At 50.6% G+C, this 20,421-nt stretch overlaps 1 protein-coding gene across 1 annotated transcript in view; it reads right to left on the bottom strand.

Moving 5' to 3' along the window:
* The window catches only part of SLC25A6 (solute carrier family 25 member 6), a 266,945-nt gene that overhangs the window by 156,846 nt on the left and 89,678 nt on the right, over positions 1-20,421 (bottom strand). The gene's annotated exons all lie outside the window — the stretch shown is intronic.

Below are 20,421 nucleotides of genomic sequence, written 5' to 3'. Positions count from 1 at the left end.
GTTTATTTTATTTTATTTTTTTGAGCCATAAAGAATTTTTTTTTCCCCAAAAAAAGTCATTGAATTGGGCACGTTCCGTGGGGGAATTACACTGCGTGTGAACTATTTTTCAGTAAAGCTGTTACGTTTAAAAAATAATAAAAATAAATTAATAATAAAAATAAATAAAAACAGCATCAGCTGGTGTGGCTCAGTGGATAGAGCGTCGGCCTGCGGACTGAAGGGTCCCGGGTTCGATTCCCGGTCAAGGGCACATGCCCCGGTTGCGGGCTCGATCCCCAGTTGGGGGCGTGCAGGAGGCGGCCGGACCATGATTCTCTCTCCTCATCATGGATGTTTCTCTCTCTCCGTTCCTCTCCGAAATCAATAAAAAAAATATTTAAAAAATAATCATAAATTAAAATAATAAAATAAGTTGAATTAAAAATACAACTAAACTAGTCTGAGGTTGAAAGGCCCATAACGGATTTTTATTTTATTTTTTTTTTTAAAAAAATCACTGAATTGTGCACTTTCGATGGCTGAATTACACGGTGTGGGAACTATAGTTCAGCAAAGCTGTTAGGTTTAAAAAACTAATAAAAGCAAAACAAAACGAGTCTAAGGTTGAGGGGCCCCCTGAAGAATTTTAATATATTTTTATGGATTTCAGCGAGAGGAAGGGAGAGGGAGAGAGAGAGAAAAACATCCATGATGAGAGAGAATCAAGGACCGGCCGCCTCCCGCACGCCCCCTACTGGGGATCGAGCCCGCCACCCGGGCCTGTGCCCTTGACGGGGAATCGAACCCGGGACCCTGCAGTCCCAGGGCCGGCGCTCTAACCACTGAGCCACCCCAGCTAAGGGCTGGCGTGATCTCTCCTCTCAGCCCTGGTTGCTTCTACTTCCAAGCCTGTTTGGGGGTGCGGCCTGTCACCTTGCAAAGCTCCCCTTCCCCCCCACACACACACACTCAACCCTCCCCTCCCCCACCCCCTCCCCCACCCCCGGGGCCCATGGATGCCGTGAGCCTGTGGTTGGGCTATCACACATCCATCACTCACCCAGACCCATGGGACTCGACTCCGATTACATAACAGGACGGTTTCCCCCACCCGGCCGCCAGGAGGGCATTTGAAGAGTCAACTGTAAAAAGGAAAGAAAAGAAGAAAAGAAAAGAAAAGAAAAGAAAAGAAAAGAAAAGAAAAGAAAAGAAAAGAAAAGAAAAGAAAAGAAAAGAAAAGAAAAGGAAAGAAAAGAAAAGAAAAGAAAAGAAAAGAAAAGAAAAGAAAAGAAAAGGAAAGAAAAGAAAAGAGAAAAGATAAGAGAAAGAAGATTCAGCCACAGGCAGCAGTATTTAAAATGTGTATCTATCGGTAGATATGTTTTTTAATATCTTTTCATTGATTTCAGAGAGGAAGGGAGAGAGAGAGAGAGAGAGAAACATCCATGATGAGAGAGAATCACGGACCGGCCGCCTCCTGCATGCCCCCCGACTGGGGATGGAGCCCGCAACCCGGGCATGTGCCCTTGGCCGGGATTCGAACCCGGGACCCTTCAGTCCGCAGGCCGACGCTCTATCCGCTGAGCCACACTGGCTGGTGCAGAAATATATGTTGCTTTTGGGGGATGATCAAGGGCTTTTCTGGGCCTGGGCTACACACAGGTCCACCCTTGATAACGCTTTATATCCTCAGAATGTTGGCAATTTACAAATAGCTCGGACATATGCAATCCTATGGGATGTTCACAGGAAGATAGGAGACGATCGTTAAAGAAAATTATCCTATTAATAAAAGCCTAATATGCTAAGTATCCGGTGGTCTGGGCATCCGTTCAGCCAATCAAAGCGTCATATGCTAATGAGATGCTAAGGCCGCTCAACAGCTTGCTACGACGTGCACTGACCACCAGGGGGCAGATGGTCAACCATTCGACCAGTCGCTATGACGTGCACTGACCACCAGGGGGCAGACGGTCTGGCCGGTAGGTTAGCTTGCTGCTGGGGTCCGGCCGATCGGGACTGAGCGAGACGGGCCGGACACGCCCTGGAGCCCTCCCCCGGCCCCACCCCGGCCCCGATCGTGCACCAGTGGGGTCCCTCGGCCTGGCCTGCGCCCTCTCGCCATCCGGGACCCCTTGGGGGACATGGGAGAGCCGGTTCCGACCCGATCCCGCAGGCCAGGCCGAGGGACCCCACTGGTGCACGAATTTGTGCACCGGGGCCTCAAGAATACATATGAGAAAATATCTGGTGACTTATGAAATATAACAGCTTTCAAAGAGATTTCTGCTTTGTCATTCACAGTAACGATTCAAAGAGATTATGGATAGGCGGACGTTCTATCCACTGAGCCACACTGGCTGGGGCAGAAATATATTTTGCTTTTGGGGATGATATATAACATCATCTAGCAGAGGCAGAGGTAGGAAAGCTACTCTCTCTCTCAGCGGTTCTCAACCTGTGGGTCGCGACCCCTCTGGCTGTCGAACGACCCTTTCGCAGGGGTCACCTAAGACCATCCTGCAGATCAGATGTTTCCATGACGATTCATCACAGCAGCCACCTGACAGCGATGAAGCAGCAACGAGAATAATGTTATGGTTGGGGGTCCCCACAGCATGAGGAGCTGTATTGAAAGGGCCAGAAGGTTGAGGACCACTGCCTGCAGCAAAGAAAAATTGAAAGGAAAGAGTCTATAATGCCGTAGACTCCATTCACGTGGCCTAAAAGAAATACAAAAAAAAGAGAGAGAGAGAGACAGTAAACCCATGAATGGAGAAGGACTAGGAGGACAGTCACTCACGGGATTGGAAAGGAAGATGAAACTGGAGATGTAGAAATTTAAAAGAAAAAAGAAAATCTTTCCCTCCAAACTCTTGGGTGCTGCACCTGGGGCGTGCAAATTAAACTGAGCAAAGGCAGATTGGCAGGAAGGAGAGAAACAGAGTCTGCAAGGACAACACACATACACGAAGGAGAAACTCAGGGATGAGTAGTGACTCAAAGGCATGGTTAGAACCGAGGGATTGTGTACCTAATTCAGTAGCAGATGGGAAGGTGAGAACAACTGCTTAGGGGAAAGAAATTTTGGGGGGGGGGGGAACTGGGGAGAAGATGAAAGAGTTTTCAGGAGAACATGCAGGAGATAAGAAAGGGTGTGGTGCCTGGTGGGCCTGGCTCAGTGGTTGAGCATCAACCTATGAACCAGGAGGTCAGGGTTCGATTCCAGGTCAGGGCACATGCCCAGGTTGCGGGTTCGATTCCCAGTGTGGGGCGTGCAGGAGGCGGCCGATCCAAGATTCTCTCTCCTCATGGATGTTTCTCTCTCTCCGTCTCCCTTTCTCTCTCTGAAATCCATAAAAATCTATCCTAATATATAAAAAGCCAGGAGGCGTCATGATTGAAACAATCCGACGGGCGACTGAGCAGCAGGCTGTGTGGGGCGATCAGGCTGGTGGGGGCAGGGAGGGCAGTTCGGGGCGACCAGACCAGCAGAGGAGGGCAGTTAGGGGCGACCAGGCTTGCAGGAGGGGGCAGTTAGGGGCGACCAGGCCGGCAGGGGGGTGCAGTTGGAGGTGATCCGGCTGTCAGGCAGAGGTGGTTAGGGGCAATCAGGCTGGCGGGGGAGCAGTTAGGGGCGATCAGGCAGGCAGGCAGGTGAGCAGTTAGCAGCCAGTGGTCCCTGGACTGTGAGAGGGATGTCCGACGGCCGGTTTACGCCCGAACCCCGGGTTTGGGCCTAAACCAGCAGTTGGACACCCCCAAGGGGTCCCGGATTGGAGAGGGTGCAGGCTGGGGTGAGGGGACCCCCCCCCCTCCGTGTATGGATTTCATGCACCGGGCCTCTAGTGAGTCCTATATAATAAAAAGCTAATAAACAAATTGTCTCCTCGACCAGGAGTTGGACTGAGAGTTCGACCTGGAGTTCGACCAAGGGGTGGGGCCGGCCGGCCTACCACTCACAGCCCCTGCCCCCAGCCTGCCCCACCCCCAATTGGGGGAGGAGCCGGCCTGCCAATAGCTCAGGGTCCCTCTCCGCCACCTGCCGGAGCTTCCACCTGTGCACAAATTCATGCACCAGGCCTCTAGTTTATTAATAATAATAATAATAATAATAATAATAATAATAATAATAATAAACGGTGTGATGAGTGGTCTTTCCATCACGACCAGGAACCCCCCGGAGAAAAGATATGGGGGGGGGGCGGCTTTGATGGTGCGCCCCGTTCTGAGGGCAGGTCCGCCCTTCAGAGGAATTTGCAGACTGATTTCCCAGAAGTTGCTGCTTTGGGTCAGATAAGGGAAATTTCAGTTCGGTAATTTTTTATTTTTTTTTATTTTTAAAGATATTGTGGTGGCATCGAATGAACGCACGGAACTGCCAACCCGGATAGAGACCGACTCACAGATAGAGAGAGAGGAGGCGGACGGCTCTGGGGGGTGGGAGGTGAGAGATGGGGGTGAAGGGATTGAAAAAAAAAACAGAAAAAAAAAAATCCCAGCCAGTGTGGTTCAGTGGTTAGAGCATCGATCAACCTAGGAACCAGGAGGTCACGGGTTCGAATCCCGGCCGAGGGCACAGGCCCGGATTGCGAGCTCCATCCCCAGTAGGGGGCATGCAGGAGGCGGCCGGTCCATGATTCTCTCTCCTCATGGATATTTCTCTCTCTCTCTCTCTCTCTCTCTCTCTCTCTCTCTCTCTCTCTCTCTCCCTTCCTCTCTGAAATCAATTTTTTAAAAATTTTTAATAAATAAAATTAATATAAATATCAATGAGCCCTGGCTGGTGTGGCTCAGTGGGTAGAGCGTCGGCCTGCAGACCGCAGGGTCCCGGGTTCGATTCCCGGTCAAGGGCACAGGCCCGGGTTGCGGGCTCCATCTCCAACCAGTAGGGGGCGCGCAGGAGGCGGCCGGTCCATGATTCTCTCTCCCTTCATGGATGTCTCTCTCTCTCTCTCTCTCTCTCTCTCTCTCTCTCCCTTCCTCTCTGAAATCCATACAAACAAAAATATTATAACAAATTAACATTTAAACATAAAAATAAGTAAATAAAATAAAAATCGATGCGGAAAAAATATCCTCGGATGAGGATTAAAAAAAGCAAAAAAAAAAAGAAGACAGAAAAAAACGGACGAATAACGGTTCCTGTGTCCTAAGAGCTCAGCTCCCCAAGACCAGGTGTGTCCCCATTTGGGGGGGAACTCCCTGTGCGTTTTGGGGGGCGGGGACGGGACGGGGCGAGGGCGGTCACCCTGTTTCTGCAGAACTGACGTCTCCCGTCAAAACACCAGCTGGCCTGGTTCTTGTTTGTGTGTCTCGAGGGCCCCTGGCCGGTTCCGTCCACACCTCGGGGAGGTGGGACCCCTCTCAGTTCCTCCTTTGAGCTCGGGGTTCGGGCGCCAAATGAGGATGTGTGTGTGCGTGGGGAGGGGGTGACATTTATAGCAGAAATCACGCTGGGGTTTTTTTTTTGTTTGTTTTTTCTTCCCCTGACATTTCTCCGACAGGCTGGTCTGGGATGAAATCTGAGAAACAAAAGCCTTGTTTTTTTTAAAAAAATATATATTTTTTTTTTATGGATTTCAGAGAGGAAGGGAGAGAGAGAGAGAAACATCCATGATGAGAGGGAATCATGGACCGGCCGCCTCCTGCACGCCCCCTACTGGTTGGGGATGGAGCCTGCAACCCAGGCATGTGCCCTTGAGCAGAAATCGAACCCGGGACCCTTCAGTCCGCAGGCCGACGCTCTACCCACTGAGCCACACCGGGCAGGGCAAGTTTGTTAATTTATAGAGAGACGGGGATGGGAGGCACAGGAAGAGATAAAGAGAAACATCACCCGGCTGGTGTGGCTCAGTGGTGAGCCAGGAGGTCCCGGGTTCGATTCCTGGTCAAGGGCTCAATCCCCAGTAGGGGGCGTGCAGGAGGCAGCCGGTCCCTGATTCCCTCTCATCATGGATCTCTCTCTCTCTCTCTACCCTTCCTCTGTGAAATCAATAGAAATATAGTTTTAAAAATAATTAAAATAAAAATCTAGCCCTGGCCGGTGTGGCTCAGTGGATAGAGCGTCGGCCTGCGGACTGAAGGGTCCCGGGTTCGATTCCAGTCAAGGGCACGTACCTTGGTTGCGGGCACATCCCCAGTAGGGGGTGTGCAGGAGGCAGCTGATCGATGTTTCTCTCTCGTCAATGTTTCTAACTCTCTATCCCTCTCCCTTCCTCTCTGTAAAAAAATCAATAAAATATATATATTTTTTTAAAAAATAAAAATCTATAGGATCCTACTCTTGGGCAGGAGAAAAACAAAAAAAAAAAAGATCTTTAACTGAACCCAGGCCCAGTCTTTTTTCCACCCCCACTTCCTTCGGGGCCGAAAGGCATTGGGAAGGCGGGGTGTCCGTGGGCATGTCACGTGGCCCATCGTAAAGTCCACGGGTCCCCTCAGTGTGTCACCGGCCAACCCAATGGCGTGGGCGTCTTCCTAGAAGTGCCAGCTCTTTGATCCTGACTCACGGGCACACGCCCTGGGAGCAGGGGGGCCGGAGGGGTGTGAGTGTGTGTGTGTCAGGGGGTGACTCTGAGGTGAAATGATGGGTAGAGCCTGGGGTCCATGGCCTGAGAGGGAGTGTGAAAACCAGAAGGATTTAGACAGAAGCCGGGAGCTACGGAGAAAGGAAGCCAGGCCGCAATCTCTCCTATACTTTGGTATCTTTTTTACAAAATATTTTTTTCCTAGAGGCCCGGTGCACGAATTCGTGCACCAGTAGGGTCCCGCGGCCTGGCCTGTGGGATCGGGCTGAAACCGGCTCTCGGACATCCCCCGAGGGGTCCTGGATGGCGAGAGGGTGCAGGCCAGGCTGAGGGACCCCACTGGTGGTTGGCCAGCCAGGGAGGGACCGTGGGAGGGCTCCAGGGCGTGTCCGGCCCGTCTTGCTCAGTCCTGATCGGCCGGACCCCAGCAGCAAGCTCACCTACTGGTAGGAGCGTCTGCCCCCTGGTGGTCAGTTCACGTCATAGCGACTGGTCGACCGGCCGACTGTCTGCCCCCTGGTGGTCAGTGCACGTCATAGCGAGCAGATGAGCGACCCTAGCAGATCATTAGCATCTTACGCTTTGATTGGTTGAACGGCTGACTGGTCAACCGGACACTTAGCATATTAAGCTTGTATGACGTAGGATTGATTTCAGAGACGAAAGGAGGGAGAGGCAGAGGAGTCAAACCCAGGACCCTTCAGTCCCCAGGCCGGCGCCCTATCCACTGAGCCACACCAACTAGGGGGTGACATTGGCATATTGGCGACATCTGTATGCAGGTGGTGGGTTCGATTCCCGGTCAGGGTATGTGTGGGAGGCAGCGGATGAGTGTTTCTCTCTCTCTCTCTTCTCCCTTTGTCCCCCTCTAAAATAAATTTAAAAAAAGGATTGCCCAGCTGGTGTGGTTCAGTGGTTAAGCGTTGACCTATGAACCAGGAGGTCAGGGTTCGATTCCCGGTCAAGGGCACATGCCCGGGGTTGTGGGCTCCATCCCCAGTAGGGGGCGTGCAGGAGGCAGCCGATCCATGATTCTCTCTCATCATGGATGTTTCTCTCTCTCTCCCTCTCCCTTTCTCTCTGAAATCAATAAAAATATTTAATAAAAATCAATACGAAAAAATATCCTTGGGCCTGGCCCCTTTGGCTCAGTAGAGAGAGCGTCGGCCTGCTGACCGAAGGGTCCGGGGTTCGATTCCCAGTCAAGGACATGGACCTCGGTGCAGGCTCCTCCCCAGCCTGGGCCCTGGTCGGGGTGCATGTAGGAGGAAACCCATCGATGTGTCTCTCTCACAGCGATGTTTCTCTCTGTCTCTCCCACTCTCTCTCAAAATCAATGGAAAAATATTTTCGGATCAGGATTTTAAAAAGAGAACGGGCGGGGGAGCCACGCTACTTCAAAGCTGAGAGATGAAACCCGGGCTGGGCGGGGAGCAGTTTCAGGGCGTGCGAACGAGGCCTGAGGGCACAGGCGAAACCCTGAGTCAGGAAAAACCAGGCCCCAACTCTGACCCTGGCTCACTCCCAGGGACCCCAGGCCTCGGGGTTTTGTCTGCCGGATTCATCCCCGTTCATCTCAGCGTCGGGTGCTCGCACAAAGACGAGAGGAGTCCCTGGCATCTCTCCTGCCTCTGATTCTTTTTCTACTCCTTGATATACATCTATACTAATAAAAGGGTAATATGCTAATTAGACCGGACATCTTCTGGACGTCCTTCCAGACGTCCTTCCGGACAAAGCCATGGTGGCAGGAGCCGAGGCTGAGGCAGTTAGGGGCGATCAGGCTGGCAAGGGAGGGCAGTTAGGGGTGATCAGGCCGGCAGGGGAGAGCAGTTGGGGGCAATCAGGTCAGCAGGGGAGAGCAGTTAGGGGCGATCAGGCCGGCAGGGGGGAGGGCAGTTAGGGGGCGATCAGGCAAGCAGGGGAGGGCAGTTAGGGGGCAATCAGACCAGCAGGCAGAGGAGGTTAAGGGAGATCAGGTAGGCAGGCAGGCGAATGGTTAGGAGCCAGCGGTCCTGGATTGTGAGACAGATGTCCAACAGCCAGGGATCGGGCCTAAACCAGCATTCAGACATCCCCCAAGGGGGTCCCAGATTAGAGAGGGTGCAGGCTGGGCTGAGGGACCCCATGCACGAATTTCGTGCACCAGGCCTCTAGTCTATATATTTTTAAATATTTTTATTGATTTCAGAGAGGAAGGGAGAGAGAGAGAGAGAGAGAGAGAGAAGCATCCATGATGAGAGAGAATCACGGATCGGCTGCCTCCTGCACACCCCCTACTGGGGATCGAGCCCACAACCCAGGCCTGTGCCCTTGACCGGGAATCGAACCTGAACCTCCTGGTTCACAGGTCGACCCCCAACCACTGAGCCACACTGGCCGGGACTTCACAGATGCTGTCACAGCCAACGCTGCAAAACCCGTTAGGGACCGGGAGGGACTTTCCACAGTTTGGTGACAATGGCGATAGCTCAGGAGATAAGGATGCTTATCTCTGACTTCAGAAAAAGACAAAAAAGACAAGAAATGATTACCGAGTAAGTTGTACAACGACCACAAAAAAATAAAAAAAAGAGAGAGAGAGAGAGAACTTACAAGTATTTTTGTATTTCACGTGGTTGGACAGGGGGAGGGGCTGGGGGAGAAAGAGAGGTGATTGACGGGAGAGCTCATAGATTCGGACAAGAAGGACACAGAGATTTATCGATTTAAAATTTTTATTGATCTCAGAGAGGAAGGGAGACAGAGAGAGAGAGAGAGAGAAACATCCATGAGGAGAGAGAATCATGGACCGGCCGCCTCCTGCACGCCCCCTACTGGGGGCCGAGCCCGCCACCCGGGCCTGTGCCCTTGACCGGGAATCGAACCCGGGACCTCCTGGCTCATAGGTCGACGCTCAACCACTGTGAGCCACACTAGGCAGGCAGGACACAGAAATTTGGAAATTGGAGAGACAGACAGGCCCTGGCTGGTGTGGCTCAGTGGATAGAGCGCCGGCCGATGGACCGAAGGCTCCCGGGTTCGATATGACCCAGGGTCATCTGCCCTTGTCTGGAATCGAACCCGGGACCCTTCAGTCTGCAGGCCGTTACTCTATCCACTTTGGGGGGGGGGCTCTTTGGCTCCTACGTTCTCCTACGTCCACAGCCCTGCAGACCCCAAGCGACGGACGGACGGACGGACGGACGGACGGCAGCCGGAAACACAAGCCAAGCTAGCCTACCGGGCCAGGGGGACCTATTTAGCCTGTGGCGGAAAAATAACCGAACAGGAGAGAATCGCCCCCCAAAAAATCGACTGAAATCAACAAACCCAGAAACCAGCGTTGCTTCCACCAGTTTCCGTGGTGGATTCTGAACTGGGCACAAATATGTTCCTTTTTTAAAAATATATATATATATATATTTTATTGATTTTTTACGGACCGGAATGGAGAGGGATAGTCAGAAACATGGGTGAGAGAGAAACATCGATCAGCTGCCTCCTGCACGCCCCCCACTGGGGATGTGCCCGCAACCAAGGTCCATGCCCTTGACCGGGAATCGAACCCGGGACCCTTGAGTCTGCAGGCCGACGCTCTATCCACTGAGCCACACCAGTCAGGGCCCAAATACCTTCTTGTTCTGCTTCTCCTTCTGCTGCAACCCCAGCTGCAATTTCTTATTATTTCTGCTAGAGGCCCCGGTGCATGAAATCCGTGCACATTACAAGCGAATTCATTAGAGGAAATATGTTAATATGGCCATTTGCCCTTTCTCTATAATAGAAGTGTCAGAGATGAAAGGAAATTAGTCAAATGCATATGAAAATCTCCCTCCTGTCAGGGTCTGGGGCGCGCCCCAGGACCCAGAGTCAAGTCCCCGCCTACCTGCACGCGCCTCGAAATCTTACGAGACCCAGATCTGGCCGGCCCCACCCCCATCGAGAATCGCCGGGGGAGGGGGTGCAGCCTCAGGCACCCGGCCTGGCCTTCTGTCGCCCGGCCCCGGCATGATGACCATTTCGATGACCATTCGCATATTAGCTCTTTATTTTATAGGATTTTTATTGATTTCAGAGAGAAAAGGAGAGAAAGAGAGAATCATGGATCGCCTGCCTCCTGCACGCCCCCTACTGGAGACCGAGCCCGCAACCCGGGCCTGTGCCCTTGAGTGGAAATCGAACCCGGGACCTTTTCAGTCCACAGGCCGAGGCTCTATCCACTAAGCCACACCAGCTGGGGCCGTCTCTCTGGAATCAATAAAAAATATATATATATATATTTTTTAAATATATCTTTATTGATTTCAGAGAGGAAGGGAGAGGGAAAGAGAGATAGAAACATCCATGATGAGAGAGAATCATTGATCAGCCGCCTCCTGCACGCCCCGTCACTGGGGATCGAGCCTGCAACCCGGGCCTGTGCCCTTGGCCGGGAATCGAACCCGGGACCCTTTCATTCTGCCGGCCGACGCTCTATCCACTGAGCCACACCGGTTAGGGCTAAAAATACATTTTTTAAAAAATTAAAATCAATGAGAAAAATATCCCCGGGTTTGGATTTTTAAAAAAAAAACAACAACAAAAAAAACCCAATTTCACAAGCAACCGGGGGATCCCCGCCTCTCTCCTGTCCCCTCAGGCGGTGAGGTCATATGGTTGCTAAGCAACCTGACCTTTTTCCTAAACAATGACCCCTCCCCCCCTCCCCAACTGCAGCCCGGCCTCCAGCTGGATTAGCAGAGAGAGCGCTACTGCCCCCTAGTGGCCAAAACTTCTATTTTTTCCCCCCAAACACAAGAAGCGAGAGAAACAGGCCTAAAATGGGTCCCCCCTAAGTCCCGCCCCCCAGGACTTCGGAGCAGCCAATCGGAGGAGCCGCTCGCTGGATGAGTCTGTGTAGACCAGCGGTTCTCAACCTGTGGGTCGCGGCCCCTTTGGGGGTCGGACGCCCCTGTCCCAGGGGTCGCCTGAGACCGTCGGAAAACACATCCATAATCACATACTGTTTTTGTGATCGATCACTGTGCTTTCATGATGGTCCATGTGTCACCATGAAAATCCATCCTGCAGATCAGATGTTTCCATGACGATTCGTCACAGCAGCCACATGACAGTGAGGACGCAGCCACGAGAATAATGTTATGGTTGGGGGTCCCCACAGCATGGGGAGCTGTGTTCAAGGGTCGCGGCCTTAGGAAGGTTGAGAACCACTGATATAGATAGATATATAGATATAGATATAGATGATTAGATATAGATATAGATATAGATATAGATATAGATGATATAGATATAGATATAGATATAGATATAGATATAGATATAGATATAGATGATATAGATATAGATGATATAGATATAGATGATATAGATATAGATATAGATATAGATATAGATATAGATATAGATATAGATATAGATATAGATATAGGTATAGATATAGATGATATAGATAGATATAGATATAGATATAGATATAGATATAGATATAGATATAGATATAGATATAGATATAGATATAGATGATATAGATATAGATGATATAGATATAGATGATATAGATATAGATATAGATATAGATATAGATATAGATATAGATATAGATATAGATATAGGTATAGATATAGATGATATAGATAGATATAGATATAGATATAGATATAGATATAGATATAGATATAGATATAGATATAGATATAGATATAGATATAGATATAGATATAGATATAGATATAGATGATATAGATATAGATATAGATATAGATATGGATATGGATATGGATATGGATATAGATATAGATATGGATATGGATATGGATATAGATATAGATATAGATATAGATATAGATATAGATATGGATATGGATATGGATATGGATATAGATATAGATATAGATATAGATATAGATATAGATATAGATATAGATATAGATATAGATAGATATAGGTGATATAGGTATAGTGATGAAATAGCAACGAGAATAATTTCATGGTTGGGGGTCCCCACAGCATGGGGAGCTGTATTCAAGGGTCGCGGCCTCAGGAAGGTTGAGAACCACTGCTCTACGATAAAGACAGACCCTGGCTGGTGTGGCTCAGTGGATAGAGCATCCACCTGGGGACTGAAGGGTCCCGGGTTCGATTCCGGCCAAGAGCACAAGCCCGGGTTGCAGGCTCCATCCCCAGTCAGGGGCGTGCGGGGGGCAGCCGATCAATAATTCTCTCTCATCATGGATGTTTCTATCTCTCTCTCCCTCTCCCTTCCTCTCTGAAATCACTAAAAATATATATTTTAAAGAAAAAATTCCCCACAAAACTCTGACTCCCGTCTTTGGGGGCTGGCCCCACTTGGGGCTCAGCGTGTCTGCTATGCAGATGACCTCATACGATCCTCCCCCTTCCGTCACCCCAACTTCTGGCCCATGTCCCCCGAGGACAGGGGTGGCGAGCCTATGACACGCGTGTCAGAGGCGACACGCGAACTCATTTTTTGGGGGTTGATTTTTTCTTTGTTCAATGGCATTGAAATATATGAAATAAATATCAGACATGAAGTCTTTGTCTGACTGAGGTTGCAAATATCCAAAAATTTTCTACAGGCGACACGGCCCCAGAGTTAAGTGAGGGTTCTGCAAAATGCTGGCACGCCCGAGCTCAAAAGGTTCGCCCTCGCTGGTCTAGGAGCTCAACTGTGACCCCCACCCCTTTTCTCCCCCCAATAAAAATATGACATTTGAACCCCGATCCCTGGCCATGAGGCCTCATTTGCGAACAGGGTCCTTGTAGGAGACACGAGAGGAGACGCAGACACAGAGGAGAAGCGACAGAGAGAGGGGGAGGCAGGGGAGGGGAGGGAGGCGGCCGCCAGCCCCGGAAAGCCTGGTGCCCCCGGGGCTGGCAGAGGCAGGGATGTCAATACCAGTTTTGGCCACTAGGGGTCAGTCCAGGGAAGGGAGTGGATAAAGGTATTTTTTTTTTAAGGCCCTGGAAGGTGGTCATTTTTTTCTCTTTTTTTAAAAATATATTTTATTGATTTTTTTTTTTTACAGAGAAAAAGGGAGAGGGATAGAGAGTTAGAAACATCAATGAGAGAGAAACATCGATCGGCTGCCTCCTGCACGCCCCCCGACTGGGGATGTGCCCGCAACCCAGGTCCATGCCCTCGACCGGATTCGAACCCGGGACCCGTCAGTCTGCAGACTGGCGCTCTACCCACTGAGCCACACCAACCAGGGCTTAAATATATTTTATTGATTTTTTTTTTTACAGAGAGGAAGGGAGAGGAATAGGGAGTTAGAAACATCGATGAGAGAGAAACATCGATCGGCTGCCTCCTGCGCGCCCCCCGACTGGGGATGTGCCCGCAACCCAGGTCCATGCCCTTGACCGGGAATCGAACCCGGGACCCTTCAGTCCGCAGGCCTAGGCTCTATCCACTGAGCCACACCAGTTAGGGCTGAAGGAGGTCATTTTTTACCACCATCCGACCATGCTTATAAAGGGTGCCCCAAAATTCACGCAAGAAGTAATTTCGATAGGAAACACGGGTTTATCATGGAAAATTGTAAATTTTTTATTGATTCATAAAGGATACAGTCTAGGGTTATGTACGGAATAGCGTATTGGGTCCATGGCCTCCACGGCTCTGCTGGCACCGACGCACTCTTTTGTGGAAAATTTCCGCTACCGTTTTTGCCTAAATGTCGCTGAATTTCGATGAGGCTCATTTTCATCCTGGTGGCTCCGTTCATCGACAAAAATTGTCGCCTTTGGGGCTCAGGAAATCCACGCGTGATTGTTGAGAAACAAATGCGTCCACAACGTGTCACTGTTGGGTGCGGATTTGGGGCTGGAGGCATCCTGGGGCCATTCTGCTTCGGAAATGCGGCTGCTCAGGCCATAACGAAAGAGTGCATCTGCCCCAGCAAAGCCGTGGAGGCCATTGACCCAATATGCTATTCCATACATAACCCTAGACTGTCTGCTTTATGAATCAGTAAAAAATGTACAATTTTTCATTAGAAACCTGTGTTTTCTATCTAAATTACTTCTTGCGTGAATTTTGGGACACCCTTTATATCGAACCACAGGGGCTGTATCACGCTGGAGCAGAAAAAGAAACGAATATGAACCTTCTCCCCCCAAAAAATGTACTCAAATTACCAGCCTGCGAAATGAGCTTTGCGTCCACCAATGAGGCGTCGCCCGCATATACGGGGCGTGGCCAGCAGGGGGCAGTCGAGTCTTAGGAAGAAACCTCTTGGGGTTCATTCAAACTTTGCCTTAATGCGGGTTCCATCCCCAGTAGGGGACGTGCAGGAGGCGGCCGGTCCATGATTCTCTCTCATCACGGATATTTCTATCTCTCTCCCTCCCTCTCCCTTCCTCTCTGAAATCAATAACAATATTTTTTAAAAATTTTTTTAAAAAAAATAATAATAAAAAGTGCATGTGGAATCTTGAAGAGAAGGAGGTAGGTGTGATCAAAAAAAGACTTTGCATGCATTTATGCATCACCCATGGACACAGACAATAGGGTGGTGAAGGCCTGGGGTGGGGGTACAGGAGGGCTGGAGGGGGTCCATGGGGGGAAAAGGGGGACATATGTAATAATTTCCACCATAAAGAATTATTTTCTAATATATTTGTATTGATTTCAGAGAGGAAGGGAGAGGGAGAGAGAGAGAAACATCCATGATGAGAGAGAATCATGCATCGGCCACCTCCTGCACGCCCCCTACTGGGGACCGAGCCTGCAACCCGGGCCTGTGCCCTTGACCGGGAATCGAACCCGGGACCCTTCGGTCCGCAGGCCGACGCTCTACCCACTGAGCCACACCAGCCAGGGCTAAAGAATTAGTTTTGAAGTTCCAATCTCTCTCTCTCTCCCTCTCTCTCTCTCTCTCTCTCTCTCTCTCTCTCTCTCTCTCTCTCTCTCTCCCTCTCCCTCTCCCTTCCACGCAGAAATCAATAAAATTTTTAAAAATTCATTTTTTAAAAAGATTTATTTTTAAGAAAAGAAACGGGCAAAGACCTCTCATGTCTAAAAGGCAGCAAAGAGCTAGAGTCAGGGAGGTCCCTTACGGGTCTGTCTGAGCTTGTCCAAACTTTGAGGTGAGGGGCGCAGTGGGAACCCCATATTTCTGGGCCGCAACCTGGCAGACACGCTATGCCTGAATCTCTCTCTCTCTCTCTCTCTCTCTCTCTCTCTCTCTCTCTCTCTCTCTCTCTCTTTAGGGACCCCGGTCACACTGGCTGAATGCACCCCTTTAAAACTGTCTCATCACGAATCCCACCTGCAAAACCCCTGTTTGCCAATAAGGTCTTAATCATGGTACTAAGGGGTTCAAATTTCAATTTGGGGGGCGTACTTGGGGTGGGAGACACAATTGGACCCACGTGACCTTACAGAGTCCTCAGGGGCCGGAAGGTGCAGGTGGGCGGGACTTCGGAGGGACCCTCTGTGCGTGTTTCTCCCACTTCCTGTGTTTGCGTAAAAATAGAAGTTTTGGCCACTAGGGGGCAGCAGGTCCTTTTGAAAAGATCCGGCCCCGGAGACACTCAGCTCCAAAGCCACAATGGACACTTGCATTTCCAGGCCCATGACTTATTCTGTCTCTGCTCATTTGTACTTCTTTGTCTATTTTTAAACAAAATTCTAACTGCCCTAACCAGTTTGGCTCAGTGGGTAGAGCGTCGGCCTGCAGACCGAAGGGTCCCGGGTTCGATTCCTGGCAAGGGCATGGGCCTGGGTTGCGGGCACATCCCCAGTCGGGGGGCGTGCAGGAGGAGGCTGATCGATGTTTCTCTCTCATCAATGTTTCTGACTCTCTATCTCTCTCCCTTCCTCTCTGTAGAAAAATCAATAAAATATATATATATATTTTTTAAAAATCTTACTGTTGGGGCTCACCTTATTGTCACCTTGTAAGTTATATAAACGTTCAAATCGCAGGGTTGTGCACCTTAAACTATACTGTACCTCATGTTAATTTAAAAAAAAAATAAAAAATATACTATTTTGGTTTTGCCCTGCCTGGTTTGGCTCAGTGGATAGAGTGTCGGCCTGTGGATGAAGGGTCCCGGGTTCGATTCCCAGTCAAGGGCACATGCCCGGGTTGTGGGCTCCATTCCCAGTAGGGGGCTTGCAGGAGGCAGCCGATCCATGATTCTCTCTCCCTGTTGATGTTTCTCTCTCTCTCTCCCTCTCCCTTCCTCTCTGAAATCAATAAAAATATATAAAAAAATAAATAAACTAAAAAAAACCTTCCCAACAATTTCTTCCTACAAGTCCTTCCTCTGTGTGCGGACTCTGTATCTGAGACAAGGCCCAGCCAAACAAGACCAGAAAGAAATAAAAATCCACTTCCCTCTTATTTTCTTTCTTTTCTAAAAATATATTTTTATTAATTTCAGAGAGGAAGGGAGAGGGAGAGAGAGAGAGAAGCATCCATGATGAGAAAGAATCATGCATCGACTGCCTCCTCCATGCCCCACACTGGGGATCGAGCCCGTAACCCGGGTCTGTGCCCTTGACCGGGAATCGAACCCTGACCTCCTGGTTCTTGGGTTGACACTCAACCTTGCTGGCCAGGCACCTCTTATTTTCAAGACTAGAGGCCGGGTGCACGAATTTGTGCACCAGTGGGGTCCCTTGGCCTGGCCTGTGGGGATCAGGCCAAAACCAGCTCTCCGACATCCCCCGAGGGGTCCCAGATTGCAAGAGGGTGGTTCTCGGGTGACGCACCCTGGAATCGGCCTCCCTCCTCTCTGGTTCTGGGTGCATCACCCGAGAATTGCAGCTGCCAAGTTATGGCAGATCGACAGCTCTGCATCAAGCGTCTGCCCCCTGGTGGTCAGTGTACGTCATAGCTACCGGTCGGACGGTCGAATGGTTGGATTGTCACTTAGGCTTTTTTATAGATGGATAGATAGATAGATAGATAGATAGATAGATAGATAGATAGATAGGTGATAGATAGATGATAGATAGATAGATAGATAGATAGATAGATAGATAGATAGATAGATAGATGATAGATAGATCCTTCTCCAACCAGGGTGGGGGAGACTTCTAAAGAAAGCCCTGTAAGCAATCACTGATTACGTCAAAGTGTGGGTGGCTCGTCCTGAGCTGCAGGGATGTCGAAACAGGACCCTGAGAAAGAAGAACAGAGTAACCGTCACTCAAGATACACTCTTATGAAATAGTCCATCCCACATGACTCTGCACACAGCCCACACAGGGGGGCGCGAGCCACTGGGCCCCAAGGACATCCTACCAATTCCAGGAGACACGGCGGCTCTACCGAAGGCACAGCCACAAACATGGGGAAGCAGCCAAAGTGCGGAGACAAAGAAACGAGTTGCCAATGGAAGAACAGAGAAATCTCCGGAAGGGAGACCCGCATGAAACAGAGGCAGGCAAACGATCAGAGACAGAGTTCGAAGCACGGGTGACAAGGTTGCTCGAGGGATTTGTTGAGAACTTCAAGGAACTTGGTCAGAACATCAACCACATAATGAAGGATGAGTCACACCCGGCCAGTGTGGCTCAGTGGTTGAGCGTCGACCTGGAAACCAAGAGGTCACAGTTCGATTCCCGGTCAAGGGCACCCGCCCGGGTTGCAGGCTCCATCCCCAGTCGGGGGCGTACAGGAGGCAGCCGACCCATGATTCTGTCTCATCATGAATGTTTCATTCTCTCTCTCCCTCTCCCTTCCTCTCTGAAATCAATAAAAGTATCTATACTAATAAAAGAGTAATAGGCTAATTAGACCGGACATCTTCTGGACACCCTTCCGGACAAAGCCACGGTGGCGAAGGCAGGGAAGAGCTGTTAGGGGCAATCAGGCCGGCAGGGGAGGGCAGTTAGGGGTGATCAGGCCAGTAGGGAAGAGCAGTTAGGAGCAACCAGGCCGGCATGCAGAGTGGTTAGGGGCGATCAGGCTGGCAGGGGAGAGCAGTCAGGGGCAACCAGGCCAGCATGCAGAGTGGTTAGGGGCGATCAGGCAGGCAGGCAGATGAGCCGTTAGGAGCCAGCGGTCCTGGATTTCAAGAGGTATGTCCAACGGCCGGCAGCCAGACATCCCCTGAGGGGTCCCGGATTGGAGAGGGTGCAGGCCAGGCTGAGGGAAACCCACCCTACAGGCCTCTAGTATTTAATAAATAATTAAGTAAATACATTTAAAAAAAAAAAAATAGAAAGCACCTTCTCAACCTGGCTGGGAGTTGTACGCTCAGGTAGGCACATGGTCCCTCCTCCTGTCCTGAGAACTGCCAATCATCACACAAATATTGACAGTTTGGTGGCTGAGAGAATCGAGTCCCGGAGGCACCCTGCTCTCGGCAACCCCCAGCCCCTGTTACCTGTCATCTGGTCCCGGGGGTGCCCGGGGGTGGGGTGGGGGTTTGCAGGGTTGTCATCTGAGCAACCTTGTCGCCCTTGCTTCGAACTCTGTATCTGATCGTTTACTTGCCTCCGTTTCATGCGGGTCTCCCTTCCGGAAACCCCCCGAGACCAGATGACAATTCTGCAAACCCCCCACCCCACCCCTAGCCCGCATGACCTGTAACCTGTAATGAGTACCCCGTGCCCACTTCCCCAGGCCGGTAACTCCTACTTCCCCCATGAAATCCGTGTCCTTTTACCCATCTAAGCAGCTGGCTTCTGGGGGTGCAGAGCAGATGTTTGTGGGTGACCTGCGGCTCTCCCATCCCACCTGCAGGACTGGAATCAACACTCCTAGAGCAGTGATCGGCCAACTGTGGCTCGCGAGCCACAGGCGGCTCTCTGGCCCCTTGAATGCGGCTCTTCCACAAAACACCGACTTCTGCGCATGGGCCACGGCGATCTGATCGCACTGGATGTGTGCGCCCACATGTGTTATTTTGTGGGAGAGCCACACTCCAGGGGCCAGAGAGCCACATGTGGCTCGGGAGCCGCGGTTTGCCGACCTCTGTCCTATAGGATCTCACCCTGTCCCTGCTTAATTGGCTCAAGTCGCAACAAGCAACTGGGACCCCCTTGTTGTCCGGTTACAAAAACCAGGTCAAGAGCAAGCTGCCGGCGGCCTGCGGCCTGCGGCCAGCGGTCAGTGGGGCAGGGATTTCTAGTTTTTTTTTATGCAAAGAGGTGCCCTTTCATTTTGAGGAAGTCTTGCCCCGGGTGCGAGCCTTCGAGGCGACTTCTGATATTTAACGCCGGGGGTGTGTGAACTCTGGGGATTTGCAGCCACGGCCTGAAGGACGAGCCGTCGATGGGCCCTTGTCATGAGCCGACGGATCCTGGAAACTCCCAAGACGGGTCCCCACCTTTGCCCACGGGGTGTCTGGGGGTGGGGGGTGCCCTCTGGACAGAAACAACGGGAAGTGGGAGGTTGAACTTTGCAAGGAACAAAGAATTCGCACCAAGGGACGTTTAGGAATCTCCTTTTTTGATCATTATGATTTATTTTGGGAATCTCCCTTTTTGGACACTTCCTAAGTTAGTTTCACAGTCCGAGCTTTTCATTTATTATTATTTTTTTAATATTTATTGATTTCAGACAGGAAGGGAGAGAGAGAGATAGAAACATCCATGATGAGAGAGAATCATGGGTCAGCCGCCTCTTGCACGCCTCCCCCTGGGGTTCAAGCCCGCAACCCGGGCATGTGCCCTTGACCAGGAATCGAACCTGGGACCCTTCAGTCCACAGGCCGACGCTCTATCCACTGAGCCACACCAGCCGGGGCCCCTCGACGTCCCTCGTTCCTCCTCCTTTCCCCTTTGCACGCATGCACACCCATGTCAGCATCCACGTCCATGCCATGTGGGCATCTTCACAGGCACATGCACACACACTCACCACGCACATACACAGACACACGCTCTCACACACACACACGCACACATGAACATGCACACACATTCACACACAGAGACGCA

This window comes from Myotis daubentonii, chromosome X (genome assembly GCF_963259705.1).
Source record: "Myotis daubentonii chromosome X, mMyoDau2.1, whole genome shotgun sequence".
In the NCBI taxonomy this organism is placed as follows: domain Eukaryota; kingdom Metazoa; phylum Chordata; class Mammalia; order Chiroptera; family Vespertilionidae; genus Myotis; species Myotis daubentonii.
Note: the sequence above shows the minus strand (reverse complement) of the source record. Positions and strands in the feature narration are given on the sequence as shown.